The following is a 25,221-nucleotide window of genomic DNA, read 5'->3' as shown; positions in this document are numbered from 1 at the left end:
TCTCTGGGCTTCTCCCTGGGACCCAGCCTCTGCTCAGAGCCACGTGGCAGGCTGGCCACCCAGATGTGGCACAAGATGGCGCCCTTGGCTAGAGAGCCAGCGGCAGTGAGCCTGAGGAGGCGCAGACTGTCAGGGCTGCTGGGGAGGCGGCTGTGGTTTCCACCCTGCCTCTGGCGACCAGGGGCATCTCAGCACGTCAGCTCGTTTCAGAAGGACCCTTTCAGGCCTCCTCTACTGAAATCCTACGTCTGTACGCAAATCCACAGACAGCCGAGCCACGTGGTTAATCAGGGGTTCACAGTTTTTACCAGTCAGGTGCACCTGAACATGGGTGAATGCAGATTTTAACCACAGTCCAGACCTCCAGTGTATGTCCCTGGGAAATGCAAAGTGAGGGGTTTAGGCAGAGATCTTTCTAAAGTTTATTGAGCCCTTCTGATGGGACGGGCACCCTGCTAAGTGCTTCCTCTGCATGTAAGGTTGTCAGATAAAACACAGGACACCCAGTTAACTTTGAATTCCAGATACACAGGGAATAATTTCTTAGCATAAGTATGTCCCAAATATCGCATGGGACATACCTATACTACAAAAATTATTCCTTGCTCATCTGGAATTCAAAGTTACCTGAGCGTGCTGTGTTTCTACTTGCTAAATCTGGCAACCCTACTTGTATTGTATCATCCTTAGAGTCACCGAGAAAGATTTTGAAATTCATCTCCACTTTAGCAGGCATCATAAGCGAGGCTCCAAGAGGTGAAGGAACTTGCTGGTGTTCGCAGCAGGTGAGCGGCGGGGGCTGCCCTCCTCCTGAATCCATACCCTCAACCAGCCTCCTCCCTAACCAGCACGAGGGACTAAGAAAAGAGGCTGACTACCTCTGTTCTCTCATGGAAGGACCAATTAAAACTGGACCCTGAAGGCAGCGAATGTAAATATCCTCAACATGAGAGTAATAGAGGTCCCACTCTAAAACACGAATGGGTCTTACCAGTCATCCAGCTGGGAGGCAGCTCAGCTTTGGGGTTAAGAGGTGGGCTCTGGAAACAGGTCGTTGGATAAAAGCTCCAGCTCCATTTGTTACTAGCTGTGAGACTTTGGGCAGATTATGTAACCTTTTTGTGCCTCAGTTTCCCCATTGAGAATATGAGGAAAATACTACCCATGTTGCAGGGTTGTTGTAAAGATTAAATGAGGTAATACATGCGCAGCACTCACAACAGTGCCTGCCCCAAGTTATATATATTAGCGTCGTGTATGCAGTCCAACCACCTTACTTCACGAAGGCAACACCGAAGCCCAGAGCGGGGAACTGCCTTGCTCAAGGCCACACAGCACATGAGTAGCTGAGCAGAGTCTCACTCCCAGGTCTCTGAAGTGAAGTTTGTGATGTCAGCCTTAAAAGAAAAAGAGAAAAGAATCACCATCAGTGGCAGGCCAAAGCCCCATTCCTGATCTTCCGATCCTGACTTCTTCCACGTCAGTTGGTACAAAGGAATCTTACTGCGTTTGAGGCCATTTACAGAATTTAAATCTTCTGGTTCCTTTTCGCCAGTACAATACTGTAAATTTATTTCTTCTTTCCTTCCACAAACATTTACTGGGGGCCTGGCTCCTGCCGGGCACCGTATTCGGCACACAGGATGAAAAAACAAGTAGCTACCAAGAGACAGTGGTGTGATTGACACCAGCAGCAGAGAGCCCAGGGCCCGTGGAAGCCAGAAGAGGGACACCTGGCAAGGTGGTGGGAGTGCCAGAGAGGCAAGTGATAGTTGACCTAAGCTCTTTGGGACAAGGATGGTCAGCCAGGTACAGAAGGGGCAGAAAAGTTCTTCCAGGCTGAAGGAAAAGCGTGTGCCAAACCCGAGAGGCCAAACAAGAAAATATGCCATCTACCACAGGGCCCACGACAAGGAAACCAGAGTTATACCTGGGTGAACCAAATGCTCCCCCCAATACCCCTGACCTGTGCAGAGTAGACAGCCCCCTCCAGTGGGATGGTCAAGAAGCAGCCAAGAAGCAGCCAAGCCAAAGAGGTGCTCATGTCGTAAAGAAACCACTGCTCGAGAAAACTGCCAAGCAGCACCCCCATTGACGGCATTTACGCAGAGACTGTCTTGGGCTTGGCTTTGTGCTACCGTGAACATGAATTCATCCACCACTGGGTAACTGAACCTGGAATGGAGGCCAGGTGTCGCTGCACCCCGAGAGTCCCCAGTGTAAAGGCTGGCGTGCTGGCTGAAGGCAGATCTTTAGCAAATCTCCATCTGTTTCATCTTGGCGCCCTCAAGGCAGAAGACGAATTCTAATTGCTACCAGGCCAGTGAGGCGGTCAGCCATGCACTCTGGAGTCAGGGTGGCTCCAGCCCTGGATTGGAGAGTGTCCTCCAACTGGCTTTGTGCTCACTTGGATCTTCCTCTGAAGGTCATTAGCACCAAGGTCATTGGCAGCATTGCATCTCTGGGAGGCCAGAGGTATTTGCTGGTTATTGGATGATATTTCTTCCAGCGTCCTAAGGGAGCCCGAGTTGTGGGAACGCTGGGAAGTCTGAAATGCCTGCATTGCCGAAACTGTTGACATCGTCTATGCCCAGCAGCTCCCTCCACTGCAGGTGCTCTCCCCTCTTCTACTAGGAGTTATTCCCCACCCCCACCCCCACCCCCACTCCCTAGAAGAAGATGGAGGCGGATTTAAAGGGGGCATGAGTGTTGAGTCAGTGTCTTCTGGAATCATTCTCATGGGCTTGAGGTCTCGCTTCTGGCTGTAGGCAGGTTACAGCCACAAGGTATAAATGGCACCACAACCAGCCAGTGGGTGAAGTCCAAGCTACGGAGACCCTCTTTGCCTCCTGTCTGTCCTGCTGGTCCCCTGGGCTTAAAGTCCTGGAGCTTTTGCCTTCCCAAGCCTCTCCGTCCACTTTCTCCACCACCCCTCCCTCCCACCCTGGTCAAAGCCATGTCATCTCAAGCCTAGGCACTGTGTTAGCCCACCTAGCAGCCTGTCCAACAGCCTACAATCTTAGCCCATGTGCTCTGTTTGCAATTCTACAACCTAGAGCCATCATTCTAAAGTTAGAATATGATCTTCCTGCCCTAAACCCTCCTATTCATTCATTCTTCATTCATTCATTCATTCATTTAGTCAGTGAGTCATTCACTTTATGCCATTAGGAATACCTCAAAACAAAGCCCCTGCCCTCATAGCATTTACCTTCTAGGGCATGTTCATCAAGAAATACACAACTCAGGAGCGCCTGGCTGGCTCAGTTGGTTGAGCATCCGACTCTTGATTTTGGCTCAGGTCATAATCTTGGGGTCCCAGGATCGAGCCCCGCATTGGGCTCCAAGCTCGGCTTGGAGTCTGCTTGTCCGTCTCTCTCTGCTCCCACTCACTTTCTCTCTCTCTCTCTCTCTCTCTCAAATAAATAAATAAATAGATAGATAGATAAATAAATAAATAATCTTTTTAAAAAAATCATTAAGAAAAAGAATTCTACACCTCAACATGTGATAGGAACAACAATAAAGTGGAAGAGATAGAGAATGATGGAAAGGTTGGCCATTCTCTAAGAGTGGTAGGGGAAGGGCTCTTAGAGGATCATGTGAGTGGATACCTGAATGAAGTAGGGGCCCAGCCAGGCAAAGCTGTGGAATCTTGGAGAACGTGTGAAAACACTTGCTCTATGGTACATCAAAAGTTGTTATAAAGCGCTAGAAACGGAGAGAGTGAAGTGCGGGCACAAAGACAGACGAAGAGAAATCTAGGATAGAACAAGGAAGAATAAGGAAGCCAGAAACACGCCCTCACCTGTCTGGAGAGTAGATTTATGACAAAGGGGTGGATGATGGTCTTTTTGATAAATGGCTTGGGGGAAATTGAACATCTATATAGAAAAATATTTATCTCCTATGATTCCCCCTGTTCCCCCCAAAAATCCAAGTGGGTTATAGATATTAATGTGACAGACAAAATAATAAAACTTCCAGAAGATAGTATAGGAATATTTATTCTCATGACTTAATGGTAGGGAAAGATCAAATTGCACCCCCTCTGCTTAGGGACATTCCATCACCTCTCTGAGCCTTGGTTTCCTCCTCTTTAAAATGGGGGCAATATCACCCACCTCTGGTTCTTGTGAAGCTTAAAAACATAGCAAATACTGTGCTTAAGACAAAGCTTGAGGCAGAGCTGGAGAACATTACCTGCTTCTCTTCCTGTTACACCTACTCTACCTTTCATAGCCACACCCTCTCTACAAAAGGCTTCCTTGAGGAGGGAAGTCAGGTGGTGGGATTTCATGACCAGAACGTTCCAACCTCCATATACCTTCTTTTGTTAAAAACTGCACACATGCACTAGAGATCCTGGTTCAGATCAGAGGCAATCTGTAGCTTTCCAGGTGACTCCAAGGTGAGGTTTCCAGACCAAATTTTGAAAAGCATCATCCTGGAGCTGGAGGGAGAATGAACACTCAGGCAGAGATCAAGCTGGATAGCCCAGGAGAAACAAGAGCTCTGTAGGATGTGTTCTAAGCAAAGCCTAGGTAAAAAGCGCAACAATTTGAGTGCAAAATATCATACTTAGTGAAAAACAATATCCCATAGGAGACAGTAGAAAGTTTTCTAAGTATATAAAACTTAGCAAAAGAGAGTAGGCTGATCATCCCTACAAAAAGCTAGGTATTTAGAAAAACATATATTAGCTGCACAACCTTGAGCGACTGACTTAACCACTCTGTTCCTCTGTTCTCTCATCTGTAAAATGGACATTCTACCATTAGTACCTATTCATCAGGTCCTTGTAAGGACAAAATGAGTTATAGCATATAAAGTGCTCTAGCATGGTTCCTGGTACAAGTCAACTATGATTGGGATCACCACCAGCACCTTTTAATGGGGATCATGGACCCCTTTGGACTGATGAAAAATGTGCACATGTACACACACAACTCAGCACACAATTTTGGAGGTTCGTAGATTCCCTGATGCCCATCCCCAGTGGCAGGGGAGGGGCACGTGGACGGAGCTCAGAAGCCTCCAGCTCCAGATTCAACTAGAGAAGCTCTATGTTCACCTGTTTTACGTAGCTGCACATTGTATTTCCATGTGTGATTTCATTTGAAGAAGGGCTATTTTTAAAAATATGAAAAATGCTCATCTTTCCCTCCCTTCTCACTTCGTAGATGAGGCAACTGAAGGTCAGAAAGGGGAAGATACACGGCCCAAGGTCACACAATAAATTAGACAGTCAGGACTAGGGTCCAAATCTCTTGTCTCCCGGGTTCACCACCCTGCCCTCAGAGACAAATATAAAAAGGAAACTGGTAGAGGCCTCAATGGGTGCACGTGGTCCCATTGGAGTGGGCACAGCTCAGTGGATGAGAACATGGGTCTGGGAGACAGGCCTGGGTATAAATCTTGAATCAGCCACTTACTCAAGTTTCTTAACCTCTCTGACCATCAATTTCCTTGTCTCTAAAATGATGTAAAAAATACTAAGGTGTATCAAAAGTCCTTCCTTGTGAAGGGGCAGTGTTGAGTGCCGAACGGAAAAGGCGACTGTATATAAACGGTTTGGCATCACTTTCAAATATGTCTTAAAACCCTCGTGACCCTGCATGTCTGTGTTCCTTCTGGATAAAAGCCTTGCGTGATAAGACAGTTGCTAAACAAGTCTGTGAAGTTGAAGGCAAAGGTGTGCTTGATGGGAAAAGAGCATCAGGAGCCCCTGGGGAACAGGTGGGAGGGAGAGCGGGGAAGCTCTGTAGGGGCTCTGCACCTGTTCCACGTAGTTGTGCCCTGGATGCTGCTCTCTGCAAGCCTCCATCTGGCTTTGACAAGATAATTCTGTTGTTTTATTTATTGCTCATAAACTGCACGCTTCCGGGAAAGAAATTTTGAAACACTCTAATAATAGCAACTTCGTAGGATTGTTGTGGATGTAAGGAGATTCACTCTGTGCTTAGCATGGAGTAAACTTTTAATATGTGCCTACCAATTTCAGAAGGGTGAGGTCACTGTCAATTGTGAAGGCAGGAAGAAGAATTTTGAGGCATGGTCTGTGTCATTTGTCTCCGAACCCCCAGCACTGAGCACAGGACCTGGCACACCCTGGGAGCTCAATAAACCTCAGGTGAATAAAGACAGAGCTGAAAGATTAACAGCAAAAGGGAGAAATGTTTTTGGGGTTAATTATGAGAAATACACTGAACCAAACAGGAGTATAATGGAGAAGTTTTTACAAAACTTCAGAAAATTCCTCATTCATGCCATCAATGCACACTGAGCTCTTTCTCTGTTCCAGGCACTTTTCCCAGTGTGGGGGCAGAGCAATTGAAGGAAGGAGACAAGGTCTCTGTTCTCCTGGAGCTTACGTTCTTAGGGGTGGGGTGAGGACAGATAATAAATGAGTAAACAAATAATATGATAGAATAAGTACCACGAAGAAAAATAAAGCAGAGTAAAAAACTAGGGAGTAAGGGAGATGCTGTTATAAACAGTGAAAACCTCTCGGAAAAAATAACATTTAAGCAGACCTATGAGTGAAGCCAGGCGAGTAGCTGAGGGAAGAGATTGCCACACTTGGAAACAAGTTGAAAAGAGAGCAAATGCATTTCATCCAGCAGCTAGGCCTCATTTTCAAATCGGCGGAAACAAAATAAAGACTCTTTGTAGTGCCTTGCCTGAAAGTTGAACAAGAAACATACTCAGCATGAAAGGCAAACCTTTAGTTAATCTGTTTTTGTTGTTATTGAAATCTTAAGTACCTCCTTTATGGCAGATGGCTCGAAACCTGCAGGGAAAGAGATACTTTCGAAACACAATTCCAAATGAAAAACAAAAAAACCCAGCAATGATAATGGCCTCACAAGAAATAACTTGAAATTGTGAGTGCGCTGCTTGATGAGATTAAACAGTTGGAGGCAAATGATGCAAGCCCCAAAGAGGAAAATATTCATATGAATCATTACACAAATCCCATGTTGTAGCACATCAGACTCAGCGATTTTATGCTTGGGGAATAGTCATCCATTCATTCAAGAAACATTGTGGAACACCCGATTATTTTTAAAACTGGGTGTTTTGCGACTTAAAAGATGAATTGAGCCCAGATCTACGCTTAAGGAGTTTTCATCTTGCTCCACATTGGCACATACTTATTATTTATTTTTATTTATTATTTTGTTTTTCAATTTAAGTTTTTCTGTTCATCTTCCACTTCTAGTCCATTCCCCTATCCCCATAGGCACTGTTCTCAGGTTCTCTGTCCATTTTGTTTACACTTATAAATGCGTTTATGTTTTAAATGCATATATGTCTATTTATACAACATATAGTATTGTTATGTATGCATATTTCATGTACATAAGTGATGTATTGCCATATATCTCATTCTGCTTCTTTGAGATCTATTCATGATGATTAATGTGTATCTAGTCTACTTCTTTTGACTGTCGCATTATATTCCATCATCTACAGGTATTATATTTCATTAGTAATCCCTTACTGAAGAACATTTAAGCTATTTCCAACTCCGTTATTATAAACTAACGCTGCAACAAAAATCCTTGAACATATCCCTTTGTGTATTTAAGCAAGAATCTCTCTGAGATTTATATATGAGACAGGATTTGCAGTATAAATTGATGTGCATTTTGTCATTATCACTAAATACCTCCAAAATGCAAAATGCACCAATTTTCAGTCCCCCCGGCAGTACATAAAAGTTGCATTTTCCCCACATCTTTGGCAGTCTGATATTATCACATGTTTTATCTTTGGATGCAAAGAAATATCTATTTCTCACTCTATTTTGCATTTCTGTGATTATTAATAAGGTTAAACGTCTCTTTATCTGTTTGTTAGCCATTTAGATTTCTGAGTTCCTCTTCTGTGAATTGCTTGCTTTTCTTTCCACATTTGTATATAGAAATCTCCTCTTTTTTTTTTTTTTCCTGCTTTGCTGGTTTCAGATACTAATGACAGTCATATATATTGTGAGTCAATTCTCCCACCACCACTTATTAAATAATTCATTCTTTCCTCACTGAGTTGTGATGCCATCTCTGTCATATGCCAGTCCCCAGTACTCCATTGGACAGTAGTGGTATTAGGAAGTATGCTTTTCTGGTTTCCATGTTAACTAGAAGTCCACTTTTTCTTTTCATTAAATATGATGTGTGTTGTAAGTTTTTAATAGAGAATTTTATCAGGTTAAGAATGCTACTTTAATCACAAATAGATCTTTTTCTTAGATCTATTGAAATATCGTATTTGTTTGTTTAATCTGAAACACCTTGATAGATTTATCTGATGCTAAATCATCCTTACATTTCTAAACTAAATCCCACTTGGGGTTGTTTAAATTGGGAATTTTGCATCTATAATTATAAGTAAAACCAGGTTAAAATCATCTTTCCTCATATCTGCTATAATACCAAGGTTTAACTAGATTTATAAATTGGTTGGGTGACTTTCCCTTCCCTCGTCTCTGGGAAAACTTGAATAGTACAGGAACTAGCTGTCCTCTAAAAGCTTGGTAGAACTGACCTGCAAAACGATCTTGGTCTGGTGACTTTTTTTACTGGCAGGGTGAGGGAGGTAGGGAGGGGAGGTATGGGAGAGTCAGGAGGGGTGAGAGAGGGGGAGTGGTGGTGCTTATTAATCACGTTTTTCAAGAGTGCCTAGCACTTAATAAGTACTCAATAATTATTTATTGAATGAATGGGTGAATGGATATTTTATACAAATATTTTTCTTCTTGTGCCAGTTTGGGCATCTCATATTTTTCCAAGCACTTACATATTTTGCTTAGGTTTTCCAAATTTTTTGGCATCAAGCTTTTCATAATAATAGCAGACATGTTGACAGCAGTCATCTCCCTATACCTCCATTTTTCTCCACTTGGTCACATACTTCAGGGGAGTGTAGCCCCCTGCAGCCTCAGCCATTTGGACGGTGACCCAGATCTGACCGATGCCAAACACAGTGGTTCTCTGTTCCTTGTCAGCAATTAGCTTAGCTGTGAGTACGTGATGCAGTGAGGCCGAACAGTACAGTTGACCCTTGACCAACACAGGTCTGAACTGCACGGGTCCGCTGACCGGAGGATTTTTCACAATACAGTACTCTCAATGTATTTTCTCTTCCTTAGAATTTTCCTAATATTTTCTTTTCTGTAGCTTACTTTATTGTATAATACATATAACGTACAAAATATGTGTTGATCGACTATTTATGTTATCAGTAAGGCTTCCCATCAACAGTAGTGATTAATAGTTACATTTTGGGGGGAGTCAAAGTAATACACAGATTTCTGGGGGGCTCAGTCGGTTAGGTGGCCAACTCTTGATTTGGGCTCAGGTCATGATCTCAGGTGGAACCCTGCATCGAGCTCTGCCCTCAGCAGGGAGTCTGCTTGAGATTCTCTCCCTCCCTCTGCCTGTCTCCCTCACCTCACATGTTCTCTCTCTCTCTCTCTCTCTCTCTCTCAAATAAATAAATAAATAAATCTTTTGAAAAAGTATACACAGATATCTGACTGCACAGGGCTGGTGTCCCTAATGTCCACATTGTTCAACGGTCAACTGTATATGGTAGAGAATGAGGGGCTTGGGGGAAAGATTTTTTTCTCTGACAAAATGGGAAGCCTAGAGCCACTAATCTATCTTGTGTCTAGGAGGGGAGCTGCTCTGTGGCTGAGTCTGCTGCCAGGATGGAAAAGTAGAAGGATGAAAAGAAACTTGACTTTGATGTCTCGATGAAGGTACAGCTAACCAGTTCCTGAATAATCCTACCTGTGCACTTCCTGTTCTATAAGATAATTAATTTCTTATTGGGAAAATCAGGTTAGTTCGATTTCTTTTTTATTATTTGCAGCCCAAAGCATCCTGATACAGCAAAACTCTTTGATAGTTTTTATGTATTTTTTGTTTTATTTTAATAGCATTAAAATTAAATGAAAATTTCCATTTCTGCTGTAGCTACACTTATTTATTCATTTTTATTATGCATTTTATTTATTTGTTCCGTCTTTGCCAAGAGTGTGTCTATCTTAGTTTTAGGGTTTTTTTTTTCCTCAAAAAGCAAATTTTGGTTTTGTTAATTGTCTCACCCCCCCCCCCCATTTTCTTTATTCTTCCTCTTATTATCTACTACTCCCTTTCTTCTTTGGGGAGATTTACTCTGTTATTTATTTTTTATTTTTTAGCTTCTTTAAGATTAACTTCATTTTACTTGCACTTTCTTTTTTTTCTAAGAAATGCATTCAAAGCTATAATTTTCCCTGCAAGAAATGCTTTAGGAACATCTCACTGATTTTTACATACTTTTGTCTTTAATAGTATTTCTTAATCTCCCTTATTATATTATCTTTACCCCATGCATTATGTAGAAGTATAATTTGAAATTTTCAGACATATGGAGTTTTTTCGGCTCTCCTGTTTGTTAATGATTTCCACTTCTATTGGATTGGATCAGACAACTGACCAGGATGGTGCTGATTCTTAGGAATTTATTAATAATTCTTTTTGTAGCTTAGCACGTGATCCATGTTTGCCTGTTTCATGTGATTTTGAGAATAATTTGTTTTGGGGTTTGAGGATGCATTCATCTACATTAGCTTATACTTTCATTGTTCAAATATTCTATATCCTTGCTTTTTTTCCTACTTTATCAATTTCTGAGAGGGGTGTGCTAACATCTCCAACCACCACTATAAATTCAGCTAGTAGGCCTTATAAGTCTATCCATAGTTTAACATATTTATAAGTTGTATTATTAGATGCTTATATGTTTGTAATTGTTATGTCTCCTCAGTATATTGTACTTTTTATTGATATATGTGGTCTTTTTTGGTCTATATGGGGGTGTTGGTATCCTAGTTTCCTTCTGATTTGTATCTGCTTGGTATATATTTTTCATCTTTTTGTCTTTTTTTAAAAGATTTTGTTTATTTATTTGACAGAGAGAGAAACAGTGAGAGAGGAAACACAAGCAGGGCGAGTGGGAGAGGGAGAAGCAGGCCTCCCGCCGAGCAGGGAGCCCGATGTGGGGCTCGATCCCAGGACTCTGGGATCATGACCTGAGCGGAAGGCAGACGCCCAACAACTGAGCCACCCAGGCGCCCCATCTTTTGATCTTTAAAAAAAAAAGATTTTATTTATTTATTTGAAGAAAGAGAACACACAAGTAGGGGGAGGAGCTGAGAGCGAGGCAGGGGGACAAGCAGACTCTGTGCTGAGCGCAGAGCCTGATGCAGGGCTCAATCCCAGGGCCCCAAGATCATGACTTGGCTGAAACCAAGAGGTGGATGGTTAACCAGCTGAGCCACGCAGGCGCCCCCTCAGCTTCTTGTCTTGAATTTGTTGAGTAAATAATATGTTTATATGATTCAAACTCAGAATAATATTTAAAGGTACACAGTGCAAAGTTCTGGTCCTACCCAGTTTCCATCCACCCCGTGCCAGTTCTCATTTATTTGCCTCTACGCCTTAGATTCGTTCTACTTTTTGTTGCTTTGTGATACTGGAACTAGAGCCTGTAAACATTTGTCCATTGGCAGATGGCATAGTGCTGCCTTATCAGCAGAGGGTGCAGAAGGAAACTGCAAAAGCAAGAGGCTTGTTTTCCAGTTCTGGTGCTTTGCTTTCCGGCTTCTATAGTGTGGCCGCTTCCGTGTTAGCAGGTGCTTTGGCATGCAGGAAACCCAGTGGTACACACACACACACCAGTATCCCATGGGCTACAGCTACACCCTCTCCGACGCGGTGCACATCTCACTGTGGGGGGCTGAGGGGCTCTTCCAAGTTTGTTCCTCCTTGACTACACTCTCTCAGCCTTCGAGCTGGCAGCTTATGCCCCACACCTCTGCCCCTGTGGTAGCCACTAGCCAAATGGGGCTGCTTGAATTTAAATATAAATTAAAGTAAAATCAAACTTAAAAATCCAGTTCCTCAGTCACAGTAGCTACATTTCAAGTGTTTAATAGCCAATGTGGCTCATGACTACTACACTGGACAGTGAAGACACAGGACACGTCCAATGTTGCAACATTCTATTGGACTCACTGCTTCAGAGATCTCTCTATTGCTCTTGGGAGCTTATCTCCTTTGTCAGCTAATAATTCTTTACATTCTACTAGTTAATATTATACTAGTTATATTACTAACTAATAATTCTTTTCTTTTTAAAGTAGGTTCCACGTCCAGCACGGAGCCCAATAAGGGGCTTAAGCTCACGACCCTGAGATCAAGACCTGAGCTGAGACCAAGAATCGGGCACTTAACAGACTGAGCCACCCAGGCGCCGCACTAGCTAATGATTCTTTAAAGTTTCTCTGTTCAGATTTCCCTGGTTTCCTGTCTCCTCATTGGCCCTTAATGGATACACACCCCATTTGTCATATGTATCTTTTCAATGTTTTTTAAGCAAATATAAGCAAATACAAATACATATTCTTATCTACACACACACATACACACACACTCATTGACACAAAAATAACAAACTCTACGTACAGTGTAGTGGTCTGACAAACTATAATCAGCAGGCCAAATCCAGCCCAATCTGGCCACACCTGTTTGGTTATATACCGTCTGATTTCTTTCCGGCTACAATGGCAAGTCAGCAAGTGGAGCAGATGCAAGAGATTACATGGCCTGCAAAGCTGAAAATATTTAGTGTCTGGCCCTTTACAAAAAAGCCTTGTTGATCCCTGTTTGATCTCTTGCTTTTTCAATTTAGCAATATACACTGGAGTTCTTTCCCTATCAGGATTTTAGAGCTTCCTCACCTTCTTTTTTTTTAAGCTGCGTAGTATTCCATTGAATAAATGCATCACAATATACTTCAGCAAGTTTTTTTGGTTTAAATTCCATTTTGTTCCTATTTCATGAATTATTTCAGTAAATAACCTTGTATATGCCTCATTTTGTACACATGCAGGTACATATATAAAATAAATACCCAGAAGCAAAATTATTGGGTCAAAGGGAAAATGCATTTTTTTAAAGATTTTATTTATTTTTTTGAGAGAGAGAATGAGAGATAGAGAGCACAAGAGGGAAGAGGGTCAGAGGGAGAAGCAGACGCCTCGCTGAGCAGGGAGCCCGATGTGGGACTCGATCCCGGGACTCCAGGACCATGACCTGAGCCGAAGGCAGTCGCTTAACCAACTGAGCCACCCAGGCACCCGGGAAAATGCATTTTTAAATTGTGATAAATATTGTTAATCTACATAGGAACTGTACTCATTTCTATTCCAATCTGTAGTGTATGAGAGTGTCTGTTTACCATCCCACTATCAAACTGCCAGAATTTTTCCCAATTTTATGTGTTAAAAAAAGATATTTCAGGGTGGTTTTAATTTGCACTGCTCATAGTATGAATGGATCGAGCATCTTTTTGTGTATTTATGGGCCATGTGTGTGATAGGTCTTTTCACAACTTTGCCCACTTTTCCTAAGATTTTCAAGAGAGTTGTGTTCTTGTTCTTATGAATTTCTAGAAGCTCTTCATGTATTAGGGAAATTAATCCTTTTAATATGTTGCAAATATATTTTCCCAGGATATCATTTGTATTTAGACTTTGCTTATGATTTTTCTTTTCCTTTTTTTTTTTTTTTAAGATTTGATTTACTTGACAGAGAGCGAGCGAGCGAGCAAGAGAGCCAGAGAGCACAAGCAGGGGAAACAGAAGAGGGAGCAGGAGAAGCAGGCTCCCCCCTGAACAGGGAGCCTGATACAGGCCTGGATTCCAGGACTCTGAGATTATGACTCAAGCCGAAGGCAGATGCTTAACCGACTGAGCCATCCAGTCACCCCTGTTCATGAGTTTTCTTGAAAATATTAAATTCGGGGCACCTGGGTGGCTCAGTTCGTTGGGAGTCCCGGGATCGAGTCCCGCATCAGGCTTCCTGCTCGGTGGGGAGTCTGCTTCTCCCTTTGACCCTACCCCCTCTTGTGCTCTCTCTTTCACTCTCTCTCTCTCAAATAAATAAAATAAAATCTTTAAAAAAATGTTAAATTCATCAGTCTTTTCTCATTTGGTTTTTGGATTTTGCATCAATTAGAAAGAACTTTACCACCTCAAAGTTATAAAGAAATTTGCCCACTTTTCCCTAGTACTTTAATGTGTACAATTTTTTAGCTTTAAATCTTTCATCAATTTTTAGTTACTCTAGCATAAGATGTGGGATATAGATAAAACATCTTTTTCAAATGATTAACCCAATTATTCCCAAACCATTAATTATAAAATTTACCTTTTCTTTCTTATACTTTTAGCATATACTAAATTTCTATGTGTAATTTTGTTCTATGCTTGGACTTCTTATTTTGTTCCATTGGTTTGTTTGTCTTTTCGTGTGCTAATTGCCCACTATTTTAATTGCTGAGGCTTTAGAATATAGTTTAATATCTGGTAGAGCTGGTTCTCCAAATTCTTTGTTGTCTATTTTTCCATTTAAACTTTATAATCAGCTTCTTTGCAGAAAAAAAAACAAACCAAACCCTGTTGGTGTGTTTGCTGAGAACTAACATTTTTATGATGTTTAGTTTAGTCTTCTTGCTATTTAAGAAATGGTATGTCTTCCTTTGGTTGTTTTTTTTTTTTGTTTTTTTGTTTTTTTGTTTTTAGAGAGTGGGGAGAGAGAGAGAAAGAGACAGAATCTGACAGAATCTTAAGCAGGCTCCATGCCCAGCACAGAGCCCGGCACAGGGCTCAATCTCACGACCCTGAGATCATGGCCTGAGCCAAAATCAAGAGCCAGACACTTAACCAACTGTACCACCCAGGTGCCCTGGTATACCTTTCTGTTCAGATTTTCTGTTGTATCCCTTACTGATATTTTAAGTTGATACATCAGTATTTTTTTCTTTTGTTGCTATTGTAAATGCAGTCTTTTCTTCCATTAACTCTTCTGAGTTCTGTGTAAAGTTTACACATTGATGCATCAGTCATGGTTCTCCAGAGAAAAGGAACCAATAGCATAGAGATCGAGATTGAGATAGAAATATCTAGGAGGAGATGTATTTTGGGAATTGGCTCTCACAATTACAGAGGCTAAGATATGCACTGATATATCATCTGCAAGCTGAAGAACCAGGAAAGCTGGTGGTATAACTCAGTCCAAGGCCAAAGGCCTGAGAACAGGAGGAGTTGATGGTGGGATTCCCAGTCCAAGGCATGGGCCTTTGTCTTCTAGTTGGTTTCTGTATGTTTGTCTAATACATCACCACCTTACTTTACCACCTTCTCCTTCCTCTCCCTTCCCACATTCCTTCTAGCTTTCTCTCCCTTCTCTCTCATTCTTTTTTTTTAAAAGATTTTATGTATTTATTTGAGAGAGAGAGAGAGAGAGAGAGTGTGTGTGTGTGTGTGTGTGTGCAAGCAGGGGGAAGGGCAAAGGGAGAGAAAGAATTTCAATCCAACTGCGCACTGAGCGTGATGCGAGACACACAGGGCTGGACTCACAACCCTGAAATCATGACCTGAGCCAAAGTCAGGAGTCGGCCGCTCGACCGACTGAGCCACCCAGGCACCCCTCTCGTTCTTTTTCTTATAATTGGTTATTCAGGAGATTCTCTAGGGTTTTCCAGGTATATAATCCTATTATCTCTCTTTTCTCTTATCTGATGGTGTTGAGTAATACATCCAACATAACGTTAAAAAAATAGGGGTGATGGTGGCCATACTTATGTTGTTCCTAACTTTTACAGAGGAACGCACCAGGGTTTCCCCATTAAGCAGATGCACTGTGCTAATAGTTTTTCTCTTAAAAGGAAAAATCGATAAATTGGATTTCATGAAAATTCAAAGCTTCTGGTCTTTGAATGACACCATCAAAAAAAAAAAAAATGAAAAGGCAAGCCAAGACTGAACTATTCATAATGCATAGATCTGATAAAGGACTTGTATCCTTGTATCCAAAACATACAAAGAATTTCTATAACTCAATAATGGGAAAAATAACAACATGCAAAAGGAAATGAAAATGAAAACCAAAAGCAGATACCCACTTCACACCCATTACAATGACTACATTTAAAATAACTGACAGTACCAAATGTTGACAAGGAGGTGGAACTCTCAGCATTGATGTTGGGAATATAAACGTTACAACTGCTTTGGAGAACTCTTTGGTTGTTTCTTATAAAGGTAAATAAACAGCTACTATATAACCTAGCCATTCCATTCCTAGGTGTGTTACCCAGGAGAAATGAAAAACACACATCTACACAAAGACTTGCACACAAATATTCATAGCAGCATTATTCATAATACCCTAAAGCTGGAAACACCCAAGTTAACAGATGAATGAATACACAAATGGTGGTCTATCAATACCAAAGGGCCCAGCAATTAGAAAGAATGAAGTATTGATAAACTTAGCAACGTGGATGAAGCTCAACTAAGTTATACTGAGTGAAAGAAGCCAGGCACAAAATACTACATACTATATAATTTCAATATATGAAATTCTAGGACAGACAAGAGTCATCTATACTGACAGCAAGTAAATCAGTTGTTGCAGGGGAAGGGGGGGGTGCAGAAGGGCAGTTGAACAGGGAAGGGGCACAGGGCAACAGTGTACTTTTTCAGGTGATGGAAGTGTCTTAGGACTCTGGTTTCTAGTCTAGCATGAAAGAAACTTGGAAATAGCCATTCTGTCCTAACAAGTAAAAATCTGAATAAACAGAAAAATCAATTCCTCTTAGATCCATCAGAGAAGTGAGGTCACAGGGCAAACTGCTACCCCCCCCTCCAAAACTGAGAGACAGACACGTGGACACAGAGAATCACAACTTATCTGAGCAGAAACCCATGAGCAGAAACCTTGGTGGGAACCATTGTAGGGACAGGGAAACCTGAACTGTAGTTGATAAAATGCTGGAGGCTCAGTGTGGACAAATCTGAGAGTTAAAAACTCCAGAGGGACGGGTCATGGGGGAGGTTAGTCTTGTTAGTTTGTGTTAGTTTTACCTCGTGGAGCTCCACTAATGAATATCAGAGAAAAATCCCTTGGTGCTTTTGTCAGGGGGAGTGGAAAGGAGCAATTTGGAAATACACCAGAGCATTCTATTCTTCTTAAGAATAAGGTCTGCCCTTGTTAGGAAATGACTGAACCAGAGTCTAATCTGTTGAGGTTTTATCTGAGCCTAACTGACCTGGGAGAAGGGAAATACCCAATTCTAACCCACTCTAGATATCCTGTACCACTTAAGGGGCCAAAGTGATCCCAGAGTTTATATGGAAAGGCAAAAGACCCAGATTGGCCAACTCAGTATTGAAGGAGGAAAACAAACTTGGAGGACGGACAGGACTCAACTTCAGGACTTACCATAAAGCTACAGTAATCAAGACTGTGGTATTGGCAAAAGAATAGATCAATAGAACAGAATAGCCTAGAAAAAAAAAAAAAACCTCTATGGAGTTAGCTCATATTTGAAAAAAGTAGCAGAAGTGATACAATAGGGCAAAAATAGCTTCAACAAATGGTGCTGGGAAAACTGGACATCCTCGTGCAAAAAAGAAAAGAAAAGAAATCTAGACACAGACCTTACTCTTCATAAAATTATCTTAAAGTGGATCACAGATCTAAATGTAAAATGCAGAACTATAAAACTCCTAGAAAATAACAGAGGCAAACAATCTAGGTGACCTTCAGTATGGGAATGACTTTTTAGATACCGAAGTCATGATCCATGAAAGAAAGAATCAATAAGCTGGGCACATGAGAATTAAACTTTCTGCTCTGCAAAGGCGCTATCAAGAGAATGAGAAGATAAGATACAGACTGGGAGACACTATTTGCAAAAGATGTACCTGCAGAAGGACATTTATCCGAAATATGCAAAGAACTCTTAAATCTCAACAATAAGAAAACAAACAACCTGATTAAGAAAGGGGTCAAAGGCCTTAACAGACACCTCACCAAAGGAGATATACAAATAGCAAGTAAGTGTATGAAAAGATGCTCCACATCATATGTCACCAGAGAAACACAAATTAAAGCAACAATGAGATATTACCATACACCTATTAAAATGGCCCAAATCCAGAACAATGACAACACCAAATGCTAATGAGGGTGTGGAGCAACAGGAACTCTCGTTCATTGCTGGTGGGAATACAAAATGGTATAGCCACTTTGGAAGACAATTTGTTGGTTTCTTACAAAACTACACATACTGTACACTCCAGCAACTATGCTCCTTGGTATTTACTCAAATTCAGAACTTAGGTCCACACAAAAGTCTGCACACAGATGTTTATAGCAGCTCTAGTCATAATATCCCAAACTTGGAAGCAACCAAGATATCCTTCAATAGGTGAATGGATAAATATACTATGGTCCATACTGATGATAGAATATTATTCAGTGCTAAAAAGAAATGAGCTGTCAAGCCATGAAAAGACATGGTGGAAACTTCAATGCATATTACTAAGTGAAAGAAGCCAATCTGAAAAAGCCACATACTGTATGATTCCCATTATATGACATCTTGGAAAAGACAAAACTATAGAGACAGTCAAAAAGTCACTGGTTACCAGGGGTTGGAAGGAGGAGGAAAAATAGGTGGAGCACAGAGGATCTTTAGAGCAGTGAAACTCTTCTGTATACTATAATGGTGGATATATGCCGTTCTACATTTGGCCAAACCTATAGAATGCATGACAAGAAGAGCAAGCCCTCACATGAACTGTGGACCTTGAGCGATAATGATGTGTCAATGTAGATACATCAACTGCAAGAAATGTATCACTCTGGTGATGGTAGGGGAGGCTATGCATATGTATAGGCAGGGGGAATATTGGCAATCTATGTACCTGCTGCTCAATTCTGCTGTGAATCTAAAACTGTTCTAAAAAATAAAAATGTTCTGTATCTTGATATAGAGGTGGTTACACAGGTGTATGTGTTTGCCAAAACTCCGCTTTAAATGAGTACATTTTCTTGTTTGTAAATTATGCTTAATAAAGTTGATTCTAAGTGACATGAAAAATTATGCTGGCTTGCATCTGCAGAACAAAGTAAAGGATATCAAAAGAGCTGGAGAATGAGGACATTACAGTAGGTGAGAGATAAAGGTCAATTGGACTTTGGCCATGGAAACGGAGAGTATATATTTAGAGGTAAAATCAGTCAGACTAGGTGACTGACTGAGGGTGAGCAACAGAAATGTCAAAGGCAACTTCCAGGTGTCTGGCCTGAGCAATCAGACAGAGAATGGTGATGGGTGTGTTGTCCTTTCTGAGCTAAGTTGCTGAAGAGGAGAAGCAGGTTTGGCTGGAAAATCATAGCTTCTGTGGATGCTCCATCTCCATGGAGATGTCAATTTCATTTCATCATTCTAAATAAATGAACAATGAAATAAAGCGTCTTTTGTTTCAGGGGGGGAAACCAAGGCAAGGGATTCATTCACAATAAATGATATTGGTAGGACCAGACGCACAGAAGGGCTCCAGATTCCATTTGGGCAGCCCCTTTGCAGCGAGGCAGTCTCCCTCCTCCGAGTCTTTTGTCATGCCGGAAGGATGAGCAGGCGGCTGACCTTTCTGAGTCATTCAGCAAATTCCAACAGCTTTCTCATCTGAGACTCGCTGGTCTCCACTGGGCAAGATCTGAAGACCAAGCTTCACTTGGATTTGAGAAAAGGGTAGTGAAATTTGAACACTTAAAAAGCCAGGAAAAAAGAATGCCAAGGCCCAGATACCTACTCTAACAAATAAAAAGCGTATGTCAAGCATCTAGCAAACTTCACTTCTACAAATACTGCGACCGCCTGAGGGAACGGCAGAGACATTTGACCGGGCAGCAGCTGTGGAGAGGGTGCTATTTAAAGACAGCTTTTGCAGCCCAAGGACTCTGGGCTTAGGATTTGATTAGAAGGCAGAGAGCAGACAGCAAAGACTGAGAAAGAACGAGATGTGGGGAAAAACATCAGCGGGCTGGTGGTTGGCTGCTGATGTGAACCCCGAGTATGTGAAATGAGTTCGTTTTAATAAAATTATGTCTCTCCATCTCTCTCTGAGTAAATTAAATATGTTAATTCATGGAAAGCACTTGGAACAGTGTCCAGCACATAGCGCAATACCAGAGGGAAACTCATTATTATCATTATTATCCCTCCATCTACCCACCTACATATATATGCCCAGGGATGGAGAAATACTTCAGCTAAAATGATACGTTACTGCTAAGTGCTAGGATTTATAGTGATTCTGTTTCTAAATCTCTAAATCTCTTGTTCATTTTTTTTTTCTGTGATCCTTGAACTCTTTATAATGGACACATCTATTTTGTAAAACCCTCAAGTCATTATTCTGAGGGGGAAAAGTGAAGACTCTGGAGTCAGACTTCCTGGGTTTAAACCCCAACTCTCCTTGGGAGCTGTGTCACCTGCTCTGAATCTGTTTTCTCTTGCATAAAAGAGGGCAATAATGTCACCTATTTCTTTGGGGGGTGATGAGAATTCAATGAGATAACCTAGGTAAAGCTTGGCATGGTACCTGGCAGAGTATAGGGGAGAGATAAATGATGCCTGGCTGTTATTAGCAGTAGAAGTGGGGTCGGCTGTGCTATGACCTATGCCAGGGATCATGTCTATTCACCTCAGTGTCCTTGGCATGTAGTAGTCACTCCAGAAATAACTGGTAGTTTAGCTGGAGCCCCCTCAGGCATCAGCCTAGGAACATTCTCTGTCAAGGTACAAGAAAGTGTGAAAAGTTCTCAAGTACCTTCCTCCTTTAGGTCAAGGATTGGGTCCTTTTGGCGATTGGGAAGCACAAGTTATTTCTTCAAAAATCCTTGAGGCTCTCTGGAGAGATGAAGTGCTTCGAGGGTCCCGTCTTGGTTTTCTCATTCTCGCATGTGATGGCCAGATGGAAGCCGGTACCATTGTTTCCATGACCCTATGCTGTTCTTCATGAACTATAGGCAAGGCAGTCCCCTGGGAACTTCTCATAATGCAAAACCTCACGTAAACGGTCATGGAGAAACTGCAGCCATTGACCCATGACTCTGTATGAGTGTGTGTTGAGGGATGATATTCTTTGTCTGTTTGTTATAGCTAAAACGGTCCTTCCTATATTTTATAAACATATATTCCTTTTAAAATAAGAAATTCAAAATTAAGAAATCCTATTCTTTGTAACTGTGGTCCCAGGAATTCATGTATGTGGTAGCCACATTTCTCGTGTTTTCTCCTAGTCCCTGTAGGATGCAGAACCTTGTTAAATGGAACAGGGAGGACAGATCATGGCTGCAAACTTATTCCTACTGTTTGAGATGTTTGAGCCACAAGCCATTCACATTTATATACAGCACATCAGCAATAATCCTGTTTTGCAAAAAAAAAAAAAATCCATTAATTCTAGAACTATTTTTTGAGCAGCTACGATGTGCCACGGACCATTCTAGGTATTTGTTGCTTGTTTGCCAAATCTGGCAACCCTGTATATTGGGGGCTTCTATTAAAGGAGAATGCAGAGATGGTGGAAATGCATGATCGGGGGGATAACAGCTGTGGTGTGGCTCTAGTGACTACAAAAGTGACTGGATGTCAGCTATAGTAAATCTGACCCTGAATGTGACAGGGACATGTGTGTAAAATAGTGAAAGTGACTAATTGGGCAGTAACGAGGACAGCTGTGTACCCAGTAGGGGCCTGCTAAATATTGGCTTGACTATGGGGCAGTGAAAGTAGCTGAATGACAATGACGGTGAAAACAACCGAAAGGGTGACAGCTGGGCACAGGGTCCAATTGCTACACTGTACGGAACTGTTTGAAGTTGTGGTCATTGACAGTGGTCGCCTACAGGACAATGACAGTAAACAATAACGAACCCAATGACAGCAACCATGCAAGTGACAGTTCTGCCCAGCAGATTGAATTTGTGACTAAAAATGGTGATGGAGTGGGAGTCAGTCTGACAATGACAGCTCTCAGAACGACCGAATATTGACGTTGTGGATGTAACAGCTGTAACCACAGAGGGAAATCGGCATTGTACTGAGACTGCTGGATTTGGGCGGCATGACTGGCAGTGACAGAAAAATTGGCTGTGCGTCAGTGACAGAGTGACAGTGTGAGGTTCAGTGGGCCAGCACTGATGTGACTTAATTTGTCTGATACTGTGGGAATCTGACTTAATCTGTTGGGCTGTATGAGGGTGGCAACAGGAGCTCCAACGTGGAACGCTCACTGTGCAACAAAGCGTGTGAAAGAGAAACTGAGCAAAAAAGCTATGATCGCCCCCCTACACACACCCCCTAAATTCCTGAGAGGGACGGGGGAGAGGCGGGATCAAGATATCTTCAAGACACCACGATTGGCTGACACGAGCCTGTTAGCCTATCACGGCCGAGCCGTGCCAAGCCTCTCCACCAATGAGGATGCGTCTGGGGACGCGGCTCAGGTTACGTCTCCGCCTCGCACGTGAACGTGTTTTGGAAAAATGTAGAGAAACCTTTTGTGTCTACTTCTGTGCCATTCTTGAAATAAGATCCTAAGCCTAGCACTGCCCCAGCAAGAGTCCATGGAACCCCACTAAAACCTTCGAAAGAGAGTGTGGGGAGAGGAGGGAGTGGCCAAGGGTCAGAGGTCAGAAAACAAGACCGCAACCCGCTAGCCCCAGCACCCTAGCATTGGTGGAGGGCGCGCGCGACGCAGGCCCCGCCCCGTGAGGCCCGCCCCCGGCACGTGACTGTGGCGCGCGGGGCAGGCCGGGCCGCCCCCTCCCGGCTTATACTCCTTACGCGCCGGCCTCAAAATGGCCGCCTTCTGGCGTCTCTGGCGCTGTTGAATGGAGAAAGCTTTATTGTTCCCTTCGGGCAGAAGTGTTCGTGTCCTCTATGGCGCTGTCAATAAAGAACGGCAGTTTGAATCGGTGCTGAACAGGTAACCATAGAAACGGGGCTGGGACTCAGCTTGGAGACCCCTTTAGCAGCTGAGGCCCGAGAGGCGCCCCAGATGAGGGGTGCGCTGAGACCCTTCGGCGTGCGAACTCCGCGGGGCTCTGCCAAGTCCCAGCCGCCTCCTCTCGCCCGGGACGCGGACCCCCTGGGGCGGCTCCCACCCCGAGCGCAGGCTCGGCTGTAAGTCTGCGGTGGGGAGAGGCCGCGGGGCTGCGTCGGGGCGCACCCGGCTTGGCCCCAGCCTGGGGCCTGCCCGCCGCCTGGGGCCTGCCCTCGCCCCTCACCGTCTACTGTTTGGCGCGATTTGAGGCCTCCTCGCTGCTGCTTCTCGAGTCTCTGCCCCCGCTCTTCTGCCAAGTGCACCAGGCGTCGGGAAACTCCGGCCTTGGGCCAATCCCCACCCCACCCCGTTTTTGTCTGTCGGGAACTAATAGTGGTTTTTACATTTTTAAATGGCTGCGGGGCGGGGGGACGGGGAGAAGACTTTCGTGTAATTTGTGAAATGTATATGAACTCAAATATCAGTGTCCTCAAGTGAAGTTTTATTGGAGCACAGCCATGTTCATTGTTCTGTATCATCTATGGCTCCTTTCTTGCTACAAAGGCTAAGTTGAGTAGTTGAGATAGATATGGCATAGCCCACAAAGCCGAAAATACTTAGGCCTGGCCCTAAGCAGAAGTGTGCCAAGTTCTGCCCTAGACACAAGTAGACTTGTCAGTGTTGTCCAGCGGTTCTTCTGATCACTTCTCACGGAATGGGAAACTTCAGTTAAAGCTACCCCGTACATCTAAAGCTCTGGCCTTATTGATCTGTTACTCAACGTGAGAATTGTTTCCCCTATTTTTGATAACAGTACCATCCATCTAGCGCCTACAAGAAGCCAGGATTTTATTTATGTTCATACCCGGGGTTTTTTTTGTTTGTTAACACTTCATAAGTAAGTGTCCATGTTTCCACCTAAGAGAGGAAGCCCAGATTCTGAGGTTAAGCTTCCTAAGGGTGCAGTAGATTATAGGTCTGGCAAATTGAGCTCACCCTAGGGAGCCCTCTGCTTGGTAACCCACCTCACACAGCTTCAACTTCTTTCAAGTCTCAACCTGGGGCTCCTTGGTTCTGGCTTGAAATTGTATCCAAATCTGTGTATGGTTTATGGAGATATAATTACAACCTCAAAATGAAGTTTTTCTTTCCTTAGCTAAATCGTCAAACTTCTGCCACACCTTCCTTTCTAATTTAGATGCCTTTCTTATATGGCAGTCGTTCCCAAACGGGCTATTCGTCACTAGTTTAACTTACAAATGATTTCAGAACACCCCATGCCTGCATGCATGCCTTCATCAGTCATTCAGTATTAGTTGAGCACCTACTGTGTACTAGGGATGATTCAGATCCCTGGAAATACAGTGGTGAACAAGATCAACATGATCTTTAGCCTTTCACAGAATTTAAATTCAGTAGGGTCTTGGACAGATAGTGTACAGGTAAATAAAGGTAATTTAAAATACAGCTGTCATAGCATCATAATAAAATTAGTAGTTATTTACTAAGTGATTTCTGCATGCTAATGTACTATGTGCTTTATTTATGTGGATTATCATTCAGTCTTCTCGCTAACACTATGACAAAGGTAGTATTAGTATTTCCATTTTAAAGATGAGGACACCGAGACTCAGAGAGGAGAGATGTCCAAGGTTACATAGCTAATATTCAAGGGAGCTAATATATGAACCTTAGCTGATCACACCACCCTGTATTATCCCATGTGTTTATTATCTTTTCTACCAATTGGGATGCCCTCAAGGACAGGACCACACTTTACCTGTTTTTGTATCAGCTGCTAGCCAGTGTTCACAGCCTGTAGTCTGGTAAGTATTTAAACAAATTCAGGCCATTGGTTGAGCAAATATTTGACTGCCTGCTATGTACCAGACACCACTGTGCTAGGCCTTACGATTACCATGAGCAAGATGGACCTAACACCTCTTGTCTAAGGCAAATAGTAGCATCTGTGATGAAGGTAGTCAAATAGTGCTAACCTGGAAGATGCCCTCTTACTGGAATGGCCCAGTAAGCTGCTGGAGAAAGATAGCTTAAGCTGAAACTCTCTGAGTGACAAGGATCCAGTCCAGCAAGAAGGGAAAGGGGAGACAACTGGGAAGGAAGAACTTTTTAATAGGATCAGAGACTGTGAGGTGGCAAGATCTGGGGTGTTGGAGGACTGGAAGAAGTGAGTAGTGGTGCTGTGATTCAGTCCTGTGCTCCGAGTCTCTGGCCCCTGAAGCCAGCTTTACTGCTGA

The 25,221-nt window shown here is 42.8% G+C and overlaps 1 protein-coding gene across 6 annotated transcripts in view; it reads left to right on the top strand.

Annotated features, from left to right (window-relative positions):
- Positions 1 to 22,762: 22,762 nt before the first annotated feature.
- The window catches only part of ZBTB40 (zinc finger and BTB domain containing 40), a 74,196-nt gene continuing 71,737 nt past the window's right edge, over positions 22,763 to 25,221 (top strand). For all 6 annotated transcript variants that reach the window (XR_012381352.1, XM_073903212.1, XM_025856215.2 and 3 more), the window contains exon 1: positions 22,763 to 22,906. The gene's annotated coding sequence lies outside the window, so the exon portion shown is untranslated. The remainder of the gene's footprint in view (positions 22,907 to 25,221) is intronic.

This window comes from Callorhinus ursinus, unplaced genomic scaffold (assembly GCF_003265705.2).
Source record: "Callorhinus ursinus isolate GAN/ISIS: 27379988/994484 unplaced genomic scaffold, GSC_fseal_2.0 scaffold18, whole genome shotgun sequence".
NCBI classification, from domain to species: domain Eukaryota; kingdom Metazoa; phylum Chordata; class Mammalia; order Carnivora; family Otariidae; genus Callorhinus; species Callorhinus ursinus.
The sequence above is the reverse complement of the archived record's forward strand: the minus strand, read 5'-3'. Positions and strand labels throughout refer to the sequence as shown.